Raw genomic sequence first — 20,367 nt, forward strand, 5'->3', positions numbered from 1 at the left:
CACTCTTAACCACTACACCACACTGGCTCTCGGAGAAGAGTATTCACTCTCTATTGTACTATGGGCAAACTCGGTAGTCTTTTATTTACAATGTCAGGCCGAGTGAAAACTGCCCCAGTGGACAGTGACAGGAAAACAGGAGTGGCAGACTTTAATCTGTGTTTTACTAGAACCCTGACATCCACCAAATGAAGTCAGGGGTCAGAGATATGCACTTAGAATGACTATATTCTTGGCCCAGGAATTTGTTTTGAGTACCAACTATCTTTCCACACATGCACCCACACTCAATGCCCCTGCTTTTGCTTTCAGCAATATTTTGTGTTTTTAGGAATGCAGGTTTCTTTTTGTTGTTGTCATTATTAAACAACTGGGAATGAGACATTTTCACTGATCTATTTCAAACCAGCCAGAGAACTACTAGTAGATTTCAGTCTGCCTTCTGTTTATCGCTGTAGGAAAGCATATAACCCAAAAACCAGCGAAGTGTCCCCTTGCCCAATGCCTCTTCAAATGTCCTTCTTGCTGTAGAATTTGGAAAAGACTTTTGTCAAGCATGAAAGGCGCTGTACCGTCTGTTTTCATATTATTTATTTAGCAGTTGCCTTTGGTTACGAAAAGCTGTATACCCAAAGTGATACTTGAATGCCCAATGATATAGAAAAGTATAGAAAAAAGTCATGAAATAACGGTGGCATAACTTTTGACAGTTTCGAATTTATTCAAGTGGGGAAGGTTTTGCTCTGTGTGACGACCAGAGAACTCCTGGGGTGGCTAAACACCTGCAATGAACAGTGATTCAAAAGTAAATAAATCCACATGATGTGATGCTGGTCTGGTTTGCTTGCAATTTTGTGCCAAACAATGGCTAAGCAGAGGGCCTTCTCGGTAGTGGCACCCACCCTGTGGAATGCCCTCCAACCAGATGTCAAAGAGAACAACAACGACCAGACTTTTGGAAGACAGCCCTGTTTAGGGAAGCTTTTAATGTTTGATGCATTAGTGTATTTTAATATTTTGTTGGAAGCTGCCCAGAGAGTGACTGGGTATAAATAATAAATTATTATTATATGTGGACTCTGAAAGCATAAACACTCCCTGTCTATCACACAATAGTCTGAAGACCTCAATGCCTTGGCTATATTTAAACAGGTTTTTATAAACATCAATTTCATACATATCTGAACAAATGGAGGAATTATGCTATTTTGAATGTTTAACTTAAGATGGATGTACGGATGGTTATTATATTCTAAGTGTGAGCTGTTAAGAGGAACTGATTGTTTTAAATTAAAGGACTGGTGCCATGCTGTTTTTATTTGGATTATTGGTATGTGGGTGGTGCTGTGGTCTAAACCACTAAGCCTCTTGGGCTTGCCAATCAGAAGGTTGGTGGTTTGAATCCCTGCAATGGGATGAGGTCCCGTTGCTCTGTCCCAGCTTCTGCCAGCCTAGCAGTTAAAAAGCATACTAGCTCAAGTAGATAAATAGGTACCACTGTGGCAGGAAGGTAAACGGCGTTTCCATGCGCTCTGGCTTCCATCACAGTGTTCTGTTGCACCAGAAGCGGTTTAGTCACACTGGCTATATGACCTCGACGAATGCTGGCTTGCTCAGTCTGAAAGCAGAGATGAGAGCACCACAGCCCATAGTCACGCCATAGTCAAATTCGACTGGACTTAACCACCCAGGAGTCCTTTACCTTTACCATTCTGATTATCAGTATGTTTTTAACATATTTTATATATGTATATAGTTTTAATTCTATCAATGTTTAATTGCATTTTAATTATTGATATTTCAATTTTTTTAGCATTTTTTTTTAATGTGTAAGGTACCTTGAGTCCCATCAGGGGAAAAGGCAGGGTATAAATAAATAAATGAATAATGATAATGATACTCTATATAATCATTCTTTTTCTCTCTTTAATTTTAATCAGTTTATTTGTATGTCCTTCCTTTGTTAAGTTGGCAAATAAATAAATAAAAGAAATAAATGATGTTTGATTTCTTTAGATAATCTGTTTGTGGCCTCACACAGAATTCTGATGAAATGTTGCAAAATGACATAACAGCCAAAAATGCTAACATGAGAATAAGTGTCCAAAAATGCAAATAGGAGATTATTTATTTATCATATTTTTCAGTTGCTTCTCTGCCTGAAGGCATCCTAGGGCAACGAACCATGTTAAAAATCTAGAAACTCAAACCCCCACAATTGCTACAAAAATTCAAGAGTTAGATTACTGAAACATTATTGCCAAGAAAGCTCTAGGGGAAGGGGAGTGGAGAATGTAGGGTTAGTAACTTTTTGATAACTAAAGCAGGAAGTCAACTAGTCTAAGAGACACAAAGGAATAAAACATCTATCCATCCATCCAGTGAAATTTCTAAGTGAATGGAAACTGGACACTATAGCTCCACCTCAGTCAGAACACAAATGCTTCTCCTTTCAATTCCGGTCAGTGTTCCATTCAAATACATAAAAATGCACAATGTTCTCTTCAGTTAGGGGCTTCTTCGTTCTCTTGTTCTTTGAGCATTTTTAACCTTTTCTCCAGCCTTTCTGTCCATTCGCTCCTGAGTCTAATTGGAAGAAAGATTTGGAAGGTTAGTATATGCACTGCTTAGCAGAGAGAAACTCATTAGAAAATAATTACCTCACGGTACATCCTTGGGGATGCTCCTTAGCTACATTCACAGGTGATTTCTTCTCTATTTTTACTGCATCTTAAAAAAGGAAATATTCCTGCAGAGTTTGCACATGTGTCCCCTTCTAAATTTGTTACAAAACAATGCTAGCATCTGCCCTGGACAACTCTTGCTTCCCCAGACTGATTGTGGCCATGATGAAAATCAGACCCTCCAAGTGTCCCTATTTTCCAGGGACAGTCCTGGATTTACAGAAGCCGTCCTGGTTTCTGATTTGATCCCGGAATGTCTTGCTTTCCTTAGAATGTCCCTATTTTCATCAGCAGGGCCGTCTTAAGTATATCCGGCGCCGTGGTGCAAATAATAATAATAATAATAATAATAATAATAATAATAATTTATTATTTATTTAATTTATTTATTATTGTGTGATTTATTTTGGAGGGGGTTTGGGGGTCTTCACACGCAAATCATTTTTCTGTGTGGATGCAACTGGCACTCTGCTTTTCATAGGTTTTTCCTTAAAGCAGACACAGCCAACATATTTCTTAGTTTCAGGTAGGGAAGCGCTTGGCAACTCTGGCTGTGCACAGCTGAGCTGCTCTTTAAAATGTCAGCTTTGTGCGGCTCCCATGGTCATTGGAGATGGCTAAATAGCAAATTGCAGGGCTCACTATATATATATTTAATCCCAAGTAAAACATCTGAGGTACAAATCACATACTTACCGTGCCAGTGCACTTCTTTGTTTACGATCTTTCTCCGCTTCAAAATGCTGAGTCTGCTTCTCAATGGTCTTTTCCCAGAAGTCTTTCAGCTCCCCAGTCTCAGAGGCAAATACTTCATGGCGGACGTACTGACTGTTCATTTTTCTGTAAAGGAGAAGGACAAAAACCTCCCTCCCACCCACCAAATTAGGAGTTAACTCAGTTTTCCATCATCTAATACAGTTTGCACTGTGGCCTGCTTTGCAATATAGATTTCGGGAGGCTGAATTATCTCTTTATTCATAAAGGCATAACAATTGCAGTTAACCATTCTTCATCTAGAAGCATATATGATAAAAATATATTTCACTTTAATACAACTGTTGGTGTTTGACCTTTGAGATCAAAACACAGGATAAAGTTATTGCTCTCAGTTTAGCATATTAATACAGACATTTTGTGGCATCTGTACATTAAGAAAAGTAATGGCAGAGTTTCAGTGACATTTTCAAGGTATGCCAGGAAGATCAGTTATTGCAGATTGCTAGTAGACTAATTTTCTGTGATACTTACTAGTCAACGTACTTCCGGCAGTTTTCTCAGACTTCTTCCGAATCTGGAGGGAACCATCCAAATTTATATCATTTATTAAAAGGTAATTTAAAGGGGTTCCCAAGATGTACAAGCAGCTGATTACATTATTAGGGTTCCATATGATTTGACCCAGTTTTAACAGAAATATTTTATAATATCAGACATCATATGTCTCAAAATCCTAGGCTCTATTTTCCTACTCCATGTTCCACAATGGCTGCTGTTGGTCAAGGAAGGAACTGAAGTATTTGCTGTCAATACCAGTACCAAAATCATAAAGTTGGAAGCACATATCCCAGTTTCACAACATCTTTCTTAAACTGTGGCGCTAAGAACTAGACACACTATTCCAGGTGTGGTCTGAAGAAGGCAGAATAGAGTAGGACTATGAATTTTCTTGATCTGGACACTATTCTTCTGTTGATGCAGCCTAGAATAGCATTGGCCTTTTTTTGCTGGTGCATCACACTGTTGACTCATGTTAAGCTTGTGGTCCACTAAGAACCCTAGATCCTTTTCACATGTACTATTAGCAAGCCAGGTGTCTCTAATATTATATTTGTGCAGCTGGTTCTTTCTGCCTCAGTGCAGAACCTTACACTTCTTCCTATTGAAGTTAATTTTGTTAGCTTGCACCCAGTTCTCCAATCTGTTAAGGTCATTTTGAATCCCGATTCTTTCTTCTGCTGCATTAGCTACCCCTCCGAGTTTGGTCATCTGTAAATTTGATGAACATCTCCTCAATTCATTCGTCCAAGTCATTTATAAAGACGCTGAACAACGGCTCCCAGTATGTTTCTGAGCACAATTCAAGGTGTTGGTGCTGACTTTTAAAGCCCTAAATAGCTTCAGCCCAGTATACCTGAAGGAGCGTCTCCACCCCCATCGTTCTGCCCGGACACTGAGGTCCAGTGTCAAAGGCCTTCTGGTGGTTCCCTCGCTGCGAGAAACCAAGTTACAGGGAACCAGGCAGATGGCCTTCTCGGTAGTGGCACCCGCCCTGTGGAACGCCCTCCCACCAGATGTCAAAGAGAAAAACAACCAGACTTTTAGAAGACATCTGAAGGCAGCCCTGTTTAGGGAAGCTTTTAATGTTTAATAGGTTATTGTATTTTAATAGTCTGTTGGAAGCTGCCCAGAGTGGCTGGTGAATCCCAGCCAGATGGGCAGGGTATAAATAATAAATTATTATGATTATGGGCCCAGGACAAAAACCTGCAGCACCCCACTTGTCACTTTTCTCCAGCATGACAAGGAATGCACCCTATTACAGTTGTACCTTGGTTGTCGAACGGAATCCATTCCAAAAGCATTTGACTTCCAAAAACATTTGATAACCAAGGCGCGGCTTCTGATTGGCTGGAGGAACTTCCTACAGCCAATCAGAAGCTGCGGAAGCCATGCCAGACGTTTGGCTTCCAAAGAACGTTCGCAAACTGGAACACTTACTTCTGGGTTTGCGGCATTCGCGAGCCAAAACGGACGGGTACCAAGGTACGACTGTATTCTGCCTAAAGATGACTGAGATGGTGCATATAGACATTCTTAGCAAATCAATGTTCCCTTTTAATCTGTCCAAACATGTATACTTCATTGCAATCTTTTATTGGGGGGTGGCGGGGGGGGGGACATTGAAACATAGAAATTGGCAATTTTATTTTCATTGGATCTAACAAACCTTGTTTATGAAAAGGTTGCCTAGGTCAAAGTATTGCTGGAATAACAGAAGGCTTAGAACTGGCTGGACTAAACTATAGTTTGAAAGAGATAAAGGGGATGCCTTGGGACCAATGATCATGAAACGGGGATGGCAGCTAGCCATTCCGTGAGGAGATAAATGTTTGCTGAGTGCGCACTTGGGACCGTTTAATGGCTGCTGCTGGTTGCACCTATGGCTTCATATGAAGAAAGCATTGATTTTTCAGTTAATCACTGCAATATTTAGTTTAATTTCAAATGGGAGTGAGGCAAGTTAACATTTACCCATGATCCTGAATTGCAGAATCATGTTCTATTAAACGGCTATAATTTTCTTTAAAAGGCTTAGGTCAATGGGTTTGCCAGCTGCTTTATTTCGCCTCCCTCTGGTATCTATTTCAAGGCAGGTTATATTTTATGTCAACTCAAAAATCACCTATGGGAAAGCCCATCCTGTAATAAAAGAAAAATAATATGTCAACTGGCTGGTTGGTGGCTGTGCAACCAAAGTTAGAAAATGACCTTAGGCAGTTCTTTTAAATGTTTGCTACAGGGTGTGCTTTCAGTTTGTCAATACGTGATTTGGATGGGGGTGGCTAAGTTGTGGTGTCTTCAGATGTCATTGGACTCGCATCAGCCTCACCCACAATGGCCAATGCTTAGGGATTATTTGATTTGCAGTCCAGCAATATCTGAAGAGCCACAGGCCAGCCACAGTTTGACATAAGTGGCCCATGTTCACTCCTGATAGGTCCTTCCAGTGTCTAGTTACCGTATTTTTTGCTCTAGAAGACGCACCAGGCCACAAGACGCGCCTAGTTTTTGGAGGAGGAAAACAAGAAAAAAAATATTCTGAATCTCAGAAGCCAGAACAGCAAGAGGGATTGCTGCACAGTGAAAGCAGCAATCCCTCTTGCTGTTCTGACTTCTGGGATAGCTGTGCAGCCTGCATTCGCTCCATAAGACGCACACACATTTCCCCTTACTTTTTAGGAGGGAAAAAGTGAGTCTTATAGAGCAAAAAATACGGTACAATATTTCCAACAGCTGAGACTAAGTGACTTATGAGTTCCTTGTCATGGGCATGTTGTCCTGGAAGATGTTTGAAACCAGGCCTTATGAGGAACGGTTGAAGGAACTGGGTATGTTTAGCCTGGATAAGAGGAGACTGAGAGGAGATATGATATGTACTGTTGAGAGTGTATTAACTTATGATCTCTGTGTGAGGTTTGGGAGCCGCACGGTCAGGGAAAAACAATGCTGTCCAAGGCTGTAAAGACTGCAGAGAGAATAATTGGGTGCACTCTTCCCACCTTGGATCAAATCTATGCTTCCAGGTGCCATAAGAAAGCTGCAGAGATAGTGCAGGATAGTGCACACCCCGGAAACAATCTCTTTCAGCTTCTGCCTCCTGGAAGAAGGTACAGGGTTATAAAGACTAGGACTAGCTGCCTGAGAAACAGTTTCTATCCAAATGCGATTTTGGTTTTAAACGCAGTGTAAGGTAGTCTCTATGTGAGTATATTGTATTCAGTTATGGGGTATCAGAGTTTTTAGGGGCTAACCAGGCTGGGATAGTTGGGACAGCAGGCTTATTGGTTTTTGAATGTCTGATGTAGATTTTTTTCAATTTCATTGTTCAGTATGGGACAATGACAATAAAGATTATTGTATCATATCGTATCAATTTGTTGTTGTTTAGTCGTTCAGTCGTGTCCGACTCTTTGTGACCCCCTGGACCAGAGCATGCCAGGCACTTCTGTCTTCCACTGCCACCCGCAGTTTGGTCAGATTCATGTTTGTAGCTTTGAGAACACTGTCTAACCATCTCGTCCTCTGTCGTCCCCTTCTCCTTGTGCCCTCCATCTTTCCCAACATCAGGGTCTTTTCCAGTGAGTCTTCTCTCAATAGCCATCGTCAAATATCTCCAGGGCTGTCACTTGGAAAATGGAGCAAGCTTGTTCTCTCCTGCAGAGGGTAGGACTCAACCCAATGGCTTCAAGTGACAAGAAAGGAGATTCCGACTAAACATCGGAAAGAACTTTCTGACAGTAAGAGCTGTTTGACAGTGGAACGGACTCCCTTGAGAGGCTGTGGACTCTCCTTCCTTGGAGGTTTTTCAGCAGAGCTTGGATGGCCATCTGTCCTGAATGCTTTAGTTGAGACTTCTGCCTTGCAGGGGGCTGGACTAGATGACCCTAGTAGTCCCTTCCAACACTACAGTTCTATGATTCTCTATTTGCCAGATGTGGTTTGTCTGGTAGAGTTGAACCGCCATGCTAGCTTTCTGGTTAAGCGTGTTCTCCATCACGGAGAGCACGTGTTGCGGTTGGGGATTCCAAGACACCTTGCTGTTTCTGGGCAGATGGTTTGGCCAACTCGTAAGCAGGGGCGGGCTGTTACTGGGGAAATTTAGATGTTGCCATTTAGTGATTGACAGCCCTATTTGTTAAATACAAGGCACGCAGCAACGGACGTCCTCTTTCGCTGCGTGCTTCGGATCACCCGCCCTCCCTTCCCTAATGTTAGGCTGTTTGCTTGACCTTGCTATTGCCTGTCATGGGGTCGTCTGCTTTGGGGCAGGGGCCCGGTAGGAATTTTGCCATTTGGCTGATTAGTGTGTGCCACTTGGCTTTCGCCTACCGCGTAGCAAATCGTCACAACTTGTAAGGTTTGCGGTTAGGCATTGGTCTGGAATTGGTTGCTGGAGGGGTATGGATTCGGCTGTGCCTGCCCCTCCAAAATGCTGCTGCTGCTGCTTCAAGGGTTTTCCATTAAAGGAACCCAGGGGCTCCCCATGCTTTTGTCCGAACCCTCTGGCAAGGGGCTAAGGCCACGCAAGCCCCTGGGAGCATTCTGGGGAGAGGTGAGGCATGGTTCCCAGTCCCGTCTCTCTCCCCAGGTGACTTACCCTTCCTGACTTTGCGGGGGGTGCGAATGTCAGAGCTGTCCCCGGGCGGGGTCAGTTAGTGCTACCAATGCCTAAGCAACCACTCACATTGCTGTATTTGAATAAAGTTGTGGCCAAAATTATGCCAAAAAGTTTAAACAAAAATTAAGTGTCAATTGTGTTTTCCTTTGGGGTGTATTGGGGACCTTGAGCAATGAAAACTCACCAGTGAAGCCAATCCAATGCTTCTGCTACTGTGTTTTCACTGTGCTCCCTTGCCCCTCCCCCTCCCAGGAAGCAACCCATCAGCCAGGAAGCTATTTGCTAAGAAATGGTCTTCCCAAGGTATATGGTGCATGCTTTTTCCTAAAACAAATTGCAAAGAGCAGTTGACTGAGTAGGGCAGCAATCTTTTTATTAGATTGGAGTAAAGACAACTTCTTAGATGTTTATGGGAGGATAAGATACAAATGGATTAAGATAAATAAGTGAGCAAGCAGTGAAGGATGGAAGAATTTGCTGATTCAATTAATAACTGGAATACAAAAAGGGAGGTGGGAGGAGGTCGAGGAAATAAGTTATTGAAGGATGGAAATGTGAAAAATGGAAGTGGGGTTTTTTTTTAAATGCTTTTGTTTTTTTCCTCTGTTGGTGGGGTGGAGGTGTGATTTTTATGTATTTTTTAATTTTTCTCTATCCTTGTTTTCCCCCCTTTATTTTTACAATATTTTGTCTTTGTTAATTCTTTTCTGTATATGTTAAAATTGGAATAAATATTATTTTTTTAAAAAATGAATAGGGCAGCAAGGAGAATAAAATGTGGCAGCGTTTCAGATGCACCTCCTTCCACCTGCAAGTCTAGTGCATCTCACATCCGGGGGGAAATGGCTGCTTGCCCATCTGCCTAGTCTTCCCCTCCACACAAATCTCATTAGTCTTACTTTACCTCCCAGTCATAGTAAGGAAAACAAAGCTGGGGACTACTAATCTTCATATAAATTCAATTATTGTGCTGGAAATTCAAAGATCCTGTATGTCAGGAGCAGAAATAAACTCTTTGAAGTGCCCCGTTGTTTTCAAGGCTACTTTAGGCGAGACCAGAGGCATCTGCATGCCTAGGAAGCATAGGGTTTTTATCTTATTTTACTTTTTGAATAACAGACCCCCATCCCACACCACATGCCGCTTCTGGAATGCCTTCCCGTTTTCAGAAAACGGCTTGCAACGTGACTGACTGCTGTTCAAGAAACAAAGCTCCAATTCCACCCTCTCGGGGCACAGAAATAGCCATGCACATCTTTCGAGTTTGCCCAAAGTTTCCCTAGGGCAGGGGTCTGCAACCTGCGGCTCCAGAGCCGCATGTGGCTCTTTTACACCTTTGCTGCGGCTCCAGGGCGGATACTAGCAAGGGGAGGAGGCACATTGTGCGCCCCGACACTCCCCACTCTGGCGGGCGCTGTACTGGCTGTGACGTCACTTGGGGGCGGTGCGTGCGTTAGTCACGCACCGTCCCGACGTCACCTTCCCGCCCGCCCGCTACATTGTAAGGGGCATGTACGCTGGTCACTGCATTGAAAGGGGGCATGTACGCTGGTCACTGTTTTGAAGGGGAATGAAGAACACACACACACAAAAAGGTAACTTGTTAATTTAACGTTTATTTCTATGAGGAGGAGTAATTCTGAGGGGTCAAACAAAGAAATAATAAAAAAGTGACAAAAAAGTTATTTTTATAATGACGAGTTTTGAGGCTCCCAGTTTTTTTTTTCTTCAGAAACAGGTCCAAGTGGCTCTTTTTGTCTTAAAGGTTGCAGACCCCTGCCCTAGGGTTTTGTGTATGATTCCCAACCATTTCAGGCTACAGAAGAACTTGCACTCTAATAGTGAGGGTGGGTAGATGCCGGGGATGGAGTAAGGTTTAGGAATGATCATAGAAAGTGATCACGAGGGTCATCTAGTCCAACCCGCTACAGTGCAGGAATCTTTTGCCCAATGTGGGGCTTGAAGAAGGTATAGGGTTACAAAGGCCAGGACTAGCCGCCTGAGAAACAGTTTCTACGCAAATGCAATTCTGGTTCTGAACGCAGCATAAGGGGTCTCTATAGTATAGTGTATTTTAAAATGGGGTTTCAGAGTTTTTAGGGATTTTTGAATGTTTTATGTAGTTTTGTAGTAGTTTTATGTAGTTTTGTAGTAGTTTTATGTAGTTTTGTAGTAGTTTTATGTAGTTTTTCAATTTCATTGCTCTGCATGGGACAATGACAATAAAGATATCGTATCGTATCGTATCGAACCCACAATCCTGAGAATAAGAGTCTTGTGCTCTACCATGATAAAGCAGTGTATTATTAATTTATTATTTATATTAATTAATTTATCATTTATACCCCACCCATCTGGCTGGGTTTCCCCAGCCACTCTGGGCGGCTTCCAACTGAATATTAAAAACAATACAGTGTCAGACTTTAAAAACTTCCCTGAACAGGGCCGCCTTTTAAAAGTAAAATACTTGTGTATTGCCTTGACATCTGCTGGGAGGGTGTTCCACAGGGTGGGTGCCACTACTGAGAAGGCCCTCTGCCTGGTTCCCTGCAACCTCACTTCTCGCAGTGAGGGAACCACCAGAAGGCTCTCAGCGCTGGACCTCAATGTCTAGCCTGAACGATGGGGGTGGAGACGCTCCTTCAGGTATATAGGACCCAGGCCGTTTAGGGCTTTAAAGGTCACATGGCCTTTAAAGGTCACATACTGTATGTGCCACATGGCCTGACCTATAGTTTCTTAGCTAGCTTCTTCTCTTCAGGTGTAGTGGAAATTACCGTCCTGCACTCGTTGCTGGAACGGTGGAGCAGGGCCAATAGAGATCTACTCCCCAACACCAGCATTGCTGCAGTTGACCTGGATGGGGCTGGGCTGGGGCGGGACAGGGCTGGAGCAGCAGCAGCATCAGATCTGTGTGAAATAGCATCAGATCTCGTTTTTTGACAGAATTACAAGCCTGGTAGATGAAGGGAATGCAGTGGATGTAGCCTACCTTGATTTCAGCAAGGCATTTGACAAGGTGCCCCATGATATTCTTGTAAAGAAGCTGGTAAAATGCGGTCTAGACTATGCTACCACTCAGTGGATTTGTAACTGGCTGACTGACCGGACCCAAAGGGTGCTCATCAATGGTTCCTCTTCATCCTGGAGAAGAGTGACGAGTGGGGTGCCACAGGGTTCTGTCTTGGGCCCGGTCTTATTCAACATCTTTATCAACGACTTGGAGGATGGACTCAAGGGCATCCTGATCAAATTTGCAGATGACACCAAACTGGGAGGGGTGGCTAACACCCCAGAGGACAGGATCACACTTCAAAACGACCTTGACAGATTAGAGAACTGGGCCAAAACAAACAAGATGAATTTTAACAGGGAGAAATGTAAAGTATTGCACTTGGGCAAAAAAAATGAGAGGCACAAATACAAGATGGGTGACACCTGGCTTGAGAGCAGTACATGTGAAAAGGATCTAGGAGTCTTGGTTGACCACAAACTTGACATGAGCCAACAGTGTGACGCGGCAGCTAAAAAAGCCAATGCAATTCTGGGCTGCATCAATAGGAGTATAGCATCTAGATCAAGGGAAGTAATAGTGCCACTGTATTCTGCTCTTGTGGTCTCTTCCAACTCTATGATTCTATGATTCTATGAAATACTGGCAGAGTCATGCTGGCACTCCCACAAGTGTGGCTATGCCATCCTTACCTCACAAACCCCTGCCCCAGGCTCACCCAGGTGAGGTTGCTGCACAGGAATCTGGCATGGGACCAGAGAAGATGAATGGGGGCCAAAAAGACTCTTCAAAGTTCCTTAAGGGTCCGCCAGATCCTTTGTCAAGTGCATGAAGTGTTCAATTCACCAGAACAATTAAAGGGGCAAAAGTGTGAAGCTGGAGAAAAATCATAGCCAGTGGGTGCTGTCTTAATAGCCAGGAAATAGCTGGCTCTGCCTGGAGGGTTCAAAATGGGTAGGCACTATTCCTGCCTCCCATCATGGACAAGGTCAGTACTTTTTCTGGGGGTACGCAGAACCGGTACCTCCCCCCCCCCCCAATGCTAAAAGTGGGGCACTTACTGTAAGAACTTCATGATGAAGCTGTCCAATACTTTTTTTAAAAAATACTGGACAATGCAATCTAAATTTGTACATGAAGAAGAAAAACTTATATAACCCCCCTCCATATAACAGGAAGTGCAGAGGATGCAACTCTTGAAGGGACGCGGGTGGCACTGTGGTCTAAACTGCTGAGCCTCTTTGGCTTGCTGATCAGAAGGTCAGTGGTTCAAATCCCCATGATTTGGTGAGCTCCCGGTGCTCGGTCCCAGCTCCTGCCAACCTAGCAGTTTGAAAGCACGCCAGTGCAAGTAGATAAATACTTCCACTGTGGTGTTTCCATGCGCTCTAGCTTCTGTCATGGTGTCCCGTTGCACCAGAAGTGGTTTAGTTATGCTGGCCCCATGACCCGGAAAGCTGTCTTTGGACAAACGCCGGGTCCCTCGGCCTGAAGCGAGATGAGCACCGCAACCCCATATTTGCCTTTGACTGACTGGAGTTAACCGTCCAGGGGTCCTTGACCTTGACCTTGACCTTAGTCTCCCTCTCCTAGAGAGAGGCCCACTCTGCTACAAATTAGAATCAAACTGAATCCAGAAGCAGACAAGATCTACTACTATGCTATAAGATCCACTGTCCTGTGATATCATATATGAGTTTGCGCTACTGATGACGCCCAGGATGGCGAAACAAAGCTAATATTCTGGAAATCCTTGTCTTAGACTCTGTGAAAGGATTCTGTGGAACTGTAACAACCTTTCATGTGGATTGTTGGACTCTATGAACAGACAGGTGGAATAGACACTTTCACATATACCTGTATGGACCTTATGCATAAACTGATTAGAGAATCAACTGATCCACTGGGTCTTCTACTTTTTCCATTGAACTTTATGAGATACTTCTGTTGAAATCTACAATTCAATACAATGAATAGTATATCTTATTTTTTCAAACATACAGCCGGTTACGTCTTGTGTGTTTATTGAGGTTTGTTGTTGTTTTGGAGAAGAGCCTAAGAACATACGGCAAGAGCCCATCTGGAGCAGACCAAAGGCCCACCCAGTACAACGTATTGTTGTGCCAGTGGCCATACAGATGCCTATGGGAAGCCCACAAACAAGACCTGGGTGAAACAACGTACTCCCCGCTTGTTGATTCCAGCAACTGGTATTCAGAAGCCATCATGACATAGCCATCATGGCCTGTCCTCCAGGAAGTTGCCCATTCCTCTGTTGAAGCCTTCCAGATTGGTAGCCATCGCTACATCTTGCGGGCGAGAAATCCACAGTTTGGTTTAATTGTGGAGTTTAACTATGCCCTGTGTGGCTTATCTCTTGGTCCATTTCTTTGCACACTCAGATCTCTGCATATTTAAGGATTCCTCTACCTGTGGTCCCCTTCAGCTTGTGCACAAGCTGTTTATAGGAAATGCCACCACGTTAAGGACAAATAACAACTGGCACGGAGATTTGGTACAGAATCCCAATCAACATTGGAAGCATCTTCCAGATTGAAGCCCCAATGTTGCTTTTTTCTTCAAAGTAAGCCATCACTTCAAGCCCATATATTTTTAAACAAAAAAGCCTGAATCACATATTGTTTGGCCCTCACTTTGCACTGCTCTAAAAGTTTAGGATTGTGGATAACAGCCGGGAACATAGGAAGAACCAAGAAATATATTCCATAATTAATTCACCTCTTGCCCATAATTGATTCACCTCTTGTCAATTGTTTGGCTGCTTGCACACTCCACATGTTGAGAGAAATGGCAAACAGCGTCTTAGAAAATTGAAATGTTAACTTTAAGCAGGTACCGCATATTGCCTGCGTCCAGGATTTCTAAATGTGTGACGACGTGTAGACACAGTAATGTTTTGTTAAGCTATGTGAAATGCTTCAAGCAGTCGTCTTGTAAATCTCTGGGGTTAGGACTGACCTGAGCTGGCCTGTTACGGCTGCATTAGTTCTGACTGAGCGAGATTTAATTTAAGCCCGTGGTGACAAGCCTCCTAAAGGACAACAATGAGAAACCTGCTCCCAGGCAATCATTTCTGACATAGCACTGGTTGTAAACAGGCCAAGCAGATGCGTCGGCTGCCAAACGAAAGAAATAACTGGATGGACTTCAGAAAGTGTTTTTACTACGCGAGATAACACAGGAAGGCTTATTTTTAGATTTAATCATATTAGAGTGCATTGATTATTTTTAGATTGAATTTGCGAAGGTAGGCCTCACAGGGACAGGAAAACGATGTTACCAAAGAGAGTAAATGGAAATTTGGAAATGCCACTAATGTTGTTATGTGGAAAGCAAAATAGATCAAGCACGGGCGTCTCAATTGTGTTGCTTTGCTACAAGATCAGAGGAAAGAAATAGACTACCAAGAAATAGAATGCAGGTACTTCTATTTAATAGTCAGTCCAAATATACAAGTTGGCAGGTGCGGAATAAAGTTCATGAGGCAGAACCATTACCAGACTGAAAATGGAGGGCCGCTTGTCTTAAAGTGCACGCGTGACAAAATCTTTGCTTGGGAAAGGCAGAGACATCAACTGTGGCTCTTCAATAAGGTCTTCAATAAGGTCAGGGATGGTCCTCCGACTGTTGTTGATATCTCAGTCCAGCATAGCTAATGGTCAGGAATGATGGGAGTTGGAGTCCAGCTACATCTGGAGGTTTCCCCACCTCTGTTCTCTAATTTTCCATGCATGAGGAGGAGTTGATACAGGGCCACTTTCAAGCAAATTATGTGTATCTACCTGCTAGAGGTGGAACAACTTTGATTAGCTAGGCCACTTGCGCACTGCCAAACAATGATGGGACAGGCGTCACCAAATTGAAGACAAAAGAGGACGCTGATTTGCACATTTTTTAATATGTCAATTAAAATGTACTGGTGTGAATTTAGAAATAATGACTACGATTTAAATAGATGACCTGCCTGCCTGCTCAGCCTTACTGCTGATGAGCGACTTCCAAGTCCTCTGCCCTGGTCCTTTAAATGAGGCTTTGAGCTGATTGTCCTTCAAATTAACAGAGGAGGCCCTCAAGCAGAGGACTCTCCTCTGTAAAGTAGGACAGATGACCTCTTTATTAGCAGCGCATTTGAATGGTTTAAGGTTTTTGGCATAATTTTGGGCACAACTTTATTGATTGCAGCATGTGAGTGGTTGCTTAGGCATTAGTGTAGTGTGGTGTAGTGGTTAAGAACGGTAGACTCATAATCTGGTGAACCGGGTTCGCGTCTCCACTCCTCCACATGCAGCTGCTGGGTGACCTTGGGCTAGTCACACTTCTCTGAAGTCTCTCAGCCCCACTCACCTCACAGAGTGTTTGTTGTGGGGAAGGAAGGGGAAGGAGAATGTTAGCCGCTTTGAGACTCCTTCAGGTAGTGATAAAGCGGGATGTCAAATCCAAACTCTTATCTGATCCTGCACTCAGGCAGGACCAGAAATGACAACTGCAGCCCTGCAGAAGTCAGTAAGGGGAAACAGTCTGGGGGAGGACTGAGCTGTCTCTAACCTCACCCCAAATGCTCTCAGGGGCTCTGGTGTGGGCCTAGCCCCTTGACAGGGGTTCGAATAAGAGCAAAGGAGCCCCTGGATTCCTTTAACGGAATACCCTTGCAGCAGCAACCTGGAGGGGCAGGCCCAGCCAACCACATCCCCTCTACCAACCAACAGAACCAATGCCTAACCGCCAACCTTACAAAGTGGTGATGATTTGCTACGCAGTAGGCAAAACCCAAAAGGCACCAGCCAATCAACCAAGTGGCAAAATTCCTTCCAGGCCCCTGCTCCAAAGCAGATGACCCCATGACAGGCATAGCAAGGTCAATAAGCACCCTAAATATAGGGAGGGTGGGCAGGTGGCAGCGAAAAGAGGAAGCTCAATGACACGTGCAGGGATATAAATATCCCCTTGGTTGCCAATCACAAGCTCCCAGAGCCAAATTCCTTCCCCGGCAACCAATCGGGAGTTGAGGCCATCCAATTGTACCCGCCTCTGCAACAGCAGGGCAGCTTGGGTGACCTCACCACAACACATGCTCTCTGTGATGGAGGACACGATTTCCCATAGGTATTTGGTTGGCCAATGTGAGAACAGATTGCTTAGCTACACAGGTCATTGGCCAGCAGGCTCTTTTGATGTTCTCATGGCTTATAGGGCCAGAGTAGGTCCAGGGTGACTGAGCTGTGAATTGTTAACAACTAACTTCCTGGTGAGTGGGGAGGGTTAGGATACCCCCCTCCCCACCCTACCAATGGTGTGCTACAACCCATAAACCACTGGGGAAGGTTAGGTGACACACCAGCCAATGTCTAAAGTCCTGCCTGTAATGCGAAACTGTTATTTTGAAGAGCGCATGATCTTCTTGCCTGTGTGTGGTGAGTGATTGGCTTTTGGCTACGAGTGCTACAGAGCTGAGATGCTTTCAGAAAGAGGCGATGGCAAATGTCAGGCTCCCTGAATCAACACAGCTGACATCTGCAAAGCCACAAGGGGATCCCTGCATCGATTGTTGCCAGTCCAAATGGACTCATTAATGCCAGTGACCTGCCTTTTGCTATTTATCTCGTCAGTAAATAATATTCCTTTCTTTGCATGTGTGTCCGACAAGTGCATTTGGCAGCGTAAAGTTCATGGCCGCAATCCAAGATTGCATTAGGCGTGCTTAAAGTTGGTTTGTTCAATGGGATTAAGTGTGCCTAAACTCTGCTGGTTTATAGCCACTGGATAAATCACTCCAAAGACAGCTAAGAGAAAGCCATTTGTGAGGCATTATTGCTTTTTTACTTTAAATCAACAGGCATTATGTTTTGAAGACAAGAAGCATGAGTAACTATGATATTGGAATTAAGCACTTGGAGTCTAACCCACCTCACAGGATAAAATGGGGAGTGAGCATGCATGCTGCTCTGAGCTCTGTGACAAAGTGAGGTTATAAATGAAACAAGAGTTAACTGAATTCATTATTCATAGCGAGAGAGAAATATAAAAATGTTTATTAAGAGTGACTTGAAACCAGACATCGGATTGTATCCAATGCTAATCCTACTCAGAGTAGACCCACTGAAATTATTAGACACGGCTAACTTAGATCCATTCATTTTAGTGGGTCTACTCTGAGAGCGACCAGTACTGGAAGCAGCCCATATGAATTTATTTTTTGCTAAATTTTAAACAACATATTTCTATGAAAGAAGAAAGCACCAGGGAACAATCCCTAAAGAAGCAAGGAAGCTCATATTGATTTTGCAGAAACAGTTCCAAAAGGGAACTTACCAACATGTAGGAAAGAAGTGTGACTGATAAAATAACTAGGCAGGCTAGTTATTGAGGCCTGACACAAATGAAATTTCATCTCATGCAAGTGTGTGTGTGTGTTTGTGTGTGTGCGTGTAAATGACCTTATACTGAGACCATCTAGCTAAATACTGTCTGCCACACAGATTGTCGCCAGATCTCAGATACTGAGGTAGTTTTCACACAGCGCTTCAGGCTGCATTCAGTGCTGCTTATACCTGCAAAAAAATTTTTTTTGCTCAGTCACATGCTGTCATCTTTATCAAAAGGCCGTTCCATATCCTGCCCCCAACAAATTTAACCAGGATATGCTGTTTCTGTATTTCTTAAAATGATTGGATTTTCCACAGAAACCATAAATCCAGAATAGACAGGATAACAAGATGGGATGGTGCCGGGTGAGTTTCCCTGGAGAGAGCTTTACATAAATTGGGAGCCATCACTGAAAATGCCTGTTTTCCTGTTGCCATCTTCTGGACCTCCAATGGAGGAGGCACATGGAGATGATGATAAAAGGGTCTGGGTCAGTTCATATGCGGAGAGGCGATCCTTTAGATAATGGAGTCCTGAACTCCATATAAAGACTATTTATAGGTCAAAACCAGAACTTTGAACTGGACCCGGAAACTAACTGCAGGATCAAATGGATTCAAGATATGGGATGACTTTATTTGTCATCCCAGAAGGAAACAGCAGGTTAAACGGAAACCTATCCAAGATGTAGCCTATCTACATTTGGAGCTATTCTACTGAGTACATTATCATGTATTTATTTAATGTTACAATCAAGAGCCATTATATGTAGGGGACAGAAAAAGGAGTGGAGAGGGAAAAAAGTAAAGACCTATTAGAAAATTTAGCTGAGACTCTGATTGGATGTGTATATATACCATATATTTGACAGGACAGAAAACAGAAAAAATCCTGATTGCTTTACTAGGAAGTGCAAGCAAGATGAATGGCTGCACAGGGAATGAGAGTCATGTTTTGAAAAGAGCTCTATGGAAAGAAATCTAACAGCACAAGCCTATGCATGTTCCGTTGAACTCAATGGGATTTATTCCTAGTTTTGTCTTCATATGATTACAACCTAGGCAAATTACGGGATGTTGCTTTGTATGTGCCCTTGTACTCATGACTTGGGGAATCCACAGCCAAGACCCACAGACTAGAGGGTTTAATTGCTACACACTCCTGTGACCAGGGTCATTTTGAATGTGTTCATGAATGTATTGTCTTGGAAAGACATATGGAACTGAAATCTTTTCTTTGGATATAACGTTCCTGTGACATAACACGAGACTTCTCATAACATGAGAAGAAGAGGGGAATCTGACAGCTGTATTGTGTTCCGCGGCTTGTGTAGCATTACTCTGCTTAATCCCTTGATACAATTCAGCGTGGAGGTGAAGCTTGGTGACCACTTTTATAAGGTCATGCGCTGAAATGCACTCCAGTGATTCTCTTTTCCGCAGGAATTGTTTGCTTTTGCTGTAACAGAACAACAAGCCTGTGCCATTCAGTTCCTCAATAAAGGCCAGCGATTAAGAGCTGAGGACGAAAGCTCTGTCATGCTTAAAGCAGAGCAACCGTAAGCTTGTTTACTTGGAAGAAAACCCCCATCTGTTCAGCAGAGATTACTCCATGGTAACTTTGCATAGGATTGTGGCCTTATGGGAATAAAAACAGATATACAGTGGTACCTCAGGTTAAGTACTTAATTCGTTCCGGAGGTCCGTTCTTAACCTGAAACTGTTCCTAACCCGAAGCACCACTTTAGCTAATGGGGCCTCCCGCTGTTGCCGCGCGATGCCTGTTCTCATCCTGAAGCAAAGTTCTAAACCTGAGGTACTATTTCTGGGTTAGCGGAGTCGGTAACCTGAAGCGTATGTAACCTGAAGCGTATGTAACCTGAAGTGTAGGTAACCCGAGGTAACACTGTATCTCATTCTAAATAGTGGTCAGAGCAGGTTCCTCACCCACACGGTTAACACAATTTCACAGCTTGCATGAGGGCGTTCAGACTGTCCCAATTTTGTGGGAGCAATGCAAATGCTTACTGGAAATTTAGGGTTGTACAATTAAAGTGGTTTAATTCTGCAACAGATCCTCTTAAAAACAAACAACAGACTTACTGCTGTTAGGAAGATTGACAAGGAAAGACACGGAAAAGTGTGGGGTGAACAATGGTTAATGGGAAGACATATGAACACAGTGCAAGCATATCAGGGTGAATACCCAAGAAGCAGGTTGTCTGGAGAAGTCGTATGAATCTGCAAGTCCCTGGTGTGAATCTTGCCACTGCAATGAAGTCACTTGATGACCTTAGGCAAGCCACTTTCTCAATATGGGGCGTTAATAACATGGGTCTACCTTGCAGGGACCATAAAGAAGGCTGAACCCTGAAGAATTGATGCTTT

This window comes from Podarcis tiliguerta (assembly GCF_965153285.1).
Source record: "Podarcis tiliguerta genome assembly, chromosome: 11".
NCBI lineage: Eukaryota > Metazoa > Chordata > Lepidosauria > Squamata > Lacertidae > Podarcis > Podarcis tiliguerta.